Source organism: Arachis ipaensis, chromosome B03 (genome assembly GCF_000816755.2).
Source record: "Arachis ipaensis cultivar K30076 chromosome B03, Araip1.1, whole genome shotgun sequence".
Lineage (NCBI taxonomy): Eukaryota > Viridiplantae > Streptophyta > Magnoliopsida > Fabales > Fabaceae > Arachis > Arachis ipaensis.
In genome coordinates this window covers 38,980,533-38,983,920 of record NC_029787.2, presented here as the reverse complement: position 1 = coordinate 38,983,920, position 3,388 = coordinate 38,980,533, and positions in this window count along the sequence as shown.

Genomic DNA, 3,388 nt, shown 5'->3' with positions numbered 1-3,388 from the left:
ATAATATAATTTTTTCTGATTTTTCTTCTTCCCATTGAAATTAGAAGAGAGCGAGACAATGAGTGCGACCACTGACTCAATAGTCAATAGCATACACCAAGAACACGAGACACTACGTTTTTATTTTATTATTTATTTATTTATTCATTTATTTGTTGGCTTTTCCTGATTTCACGTTATGAAATAAGTTGAATTCTGTCGTGCCTATTGATATGATGGGCACAGATTCTGTACACAAGAGATATTTAATTATTTACTCACAGAAATGCCAAAAAGTTATTTAATATATCGGTCAGCCAAAAGGTGATAAAATAAAAATATTTATTTTTTAGAGTTTTTTTGCAATTGCACATAAAATAAAGGGATCATTTTTTTATTTTTAAATAAATATTCATATTTAATTATTTATTATTGTTATTAACATTCTCCTTCAAGTTTTCTTCTTTTCCATCCTCTGCCGTCTTAAGCGCACGGTCTCCTCCATTATCTCCAGTCCCAACAACGACCAAATCCTCAAGATTTTTTTTACTCGCTTGGCAGTCTTTTATTGGACACGAAGTCCATTGCCCACATTTCACCGAAAATTTCAGTAACTCATACCGTTTATTCCTTTAGAAGTACCCAAATCCTCATGCTTAATAGTGGGATTCACTTCCATAACATAGAAATTGGTGAAGCTATTCACCAAATTTGGAATCTTTGTGAATCGTTGTTGAAAAGTACCGCTCAACTTGTGAGTTGGGTCGGTGGAGATTATGAGAACAGAGTCGCGAACAGTGGCTAGAAGAATGAGAGTATTGAGCTGCATGTAGTTTTTTACCAACGCCACCTTTGCCACCAACGAACCCATTTGAGAGTTTCTTGTTCTAAAATGTTCTGCACCGTTCCTTCTGGCAAATTCTGCTGATTCGCCATGGCCACACACCCACACTATTTCTGTTTCTCTCAATCTGTGGTTTCGAATATTACGTCAAAGCTTGAAATGAGATTCGGCACTTTTAACCATGAATTATCATTTATACAAATACAATTATATCTTTTCATAAATAAATTATTGAGAAGTTTAATGAGATTAATTTTGAGTATTATTTTTTACTCTTATAATAACTAAAATAACTTAAAACTAAAAATTAAAATTTGTATTAGATATTATCTTTAAAATGATGATATCATATTAAAATATACGTGGACACAAATATTAAAATATTGTAAGCACATCTGAATATTCTAAAATTAATCTCTTATTTCGTATTGGTTTATATATAAAGATATATTTTATATATCTAAATATTACTCTTATCCACAATGAGTTATGACTCAAATGTCCCTGTACTCATTTAAGAGATCGGGTTTGAGTTTTTCTATCTTTGGTAAAAAAAATATTACTTTTATCTTATATATACAAATATCACTCTTATTATATTTTTTTGTTTTTCTTTTACTAGATTTTGTGAAAAACAAAATAATTTTTAGAAAATATTACAAAAATTTTAATTGATAAATTTATTCTCTATATCATTTAACCATCATATTAATATAATTAATAAAATTACTTTAAAAATTTACTAATTTCTCATATCATATTCCTATAATTTATAAAATTATTAAAAAAATAACTAATATATAATCTATACAATTATTCTAAAAAATTACTAATTTTATCTGATATCTTACTATAGTTAATAAATTTATTTTCGATATCATATAACTATAATTAATAAAATTAATTGAACCGAATTACATAGCTTATAATAATTGGTTTAGAATATAAAATTAATTTAGAATGTAAAATTTATTTATGTTTTTTTTTCATATTTTTTCCTAAAGTGTTCCATTCTTATCAAAACTTCAAAAATTAATGACCAGTAGATGAATCTGACCAACCTTACTTTTGACTTTTTGTTTAACAAAAAATTCAAAAGGTGGAAACTCAGGTGAAATCGACTTCACGTAAAGTTGATACCTGAAAGCCGTTAGATGATTTGACTGATTTGACTAAATTTCCATTCAACGGCTCTCAGGTATCAACTTCAGGTGAAGTCGACTTCACCTGAGTTTTCACCAATTTAAAATGGTAATCATCCAACAAATCAAACACAACTATTCATTAGAATTCTAAAGGATTAATTAATTTTAATTTTGCATATGAATTAATAAGAGGATCTTGTTGTGAAATTTGCTCTCCTTGCTACAAGGTTATTGTGGGTCCAGAACTTCACTACGATAGAGTTCTTACCAGAGGAGAGAGAATGTCGAAAAAGACGGTACCAAAATCGCCATGGCCGAGTGGAGAGGAGAAGGAGTTGGTGGCGCGGCAAAAGAGTAAATAGCGAAGGCAATGGAAATATTTGGATTCGTCGCCGGCGTTGGAGATAGTAGAAGGCGCGGTGCGCTTGCAAACGGCGGAAGAAGAGAAGGAAGCTAAGAAAACGACCAAGAGGAGGAAGGTATCTGCTCTATCGTACACGGGACAGCATCTCCCTCTTAATCTCATCCCTACCACACCTAATCCTCCTCGTCGAGGAATCTGCTCCATGGTTGTTGTCGAGGCGTTGCTGCACACCTGAAATATTGTCGTCTACCGACGCGGTTGCGGGTTGGAGATGCCGTCATCGGAGGTGAAAGACCATGCTGAGGAAGGGTCATGCACGCATTGGCAGCAAAAATATTGGCCAAAAAACCATTCTGCCCACATGTTAGGCCATCATCAGAGGTGAAGTACCATCCTCTCCCACTCTGGCTTGATGCCCCCACTCCGGCGTTCAACGAATTTTTGCTCGCATCTCTGTTGGCTATGCAAAATAATACAACAAAAAAGATCTTACCCAACAAAATTTTATCAGTTTTGAATTAATTTAAATATCTGCTTTTTTTTAATTTTTTGATATAATACTACAAAATATTTTAAATTTAACAATAATAACCATCTTAAAATTAATATTTATAAAGTGACCCACTAACACAAAAACAGCATAAAGTATTAACTAGCTAATCATATTAAATTAGATTCAGAAAGATCTCTACCGTTAAATTAAAAGGCATATATAATCCAATGACTTCTCATCAGCAGGCACACCGGTCAGCCAAAATTAAGGTTATGCACACCGGTCAGCCAAACACACACGGCACATAAAATCCGTGCCCTGATATGATGTCGAAATTGCCGAAAAGCCAATCGAGTGAGCCCCAGCTAATAAATTTATTGGTTTAATACTTTAACAGAACTTCACAATAGTTCACATCGTTAAGTTGCATTGTCTAGACAGACCTTGGACTCATTTTTTTTCTTTGTTTTTGGACTGAAGTAATGTCTAACATAGAAAAAAAATGAATCAATCCCCATATTTCTAAAAAACAAAATAAAATATAAATGTATCACATGTATCAC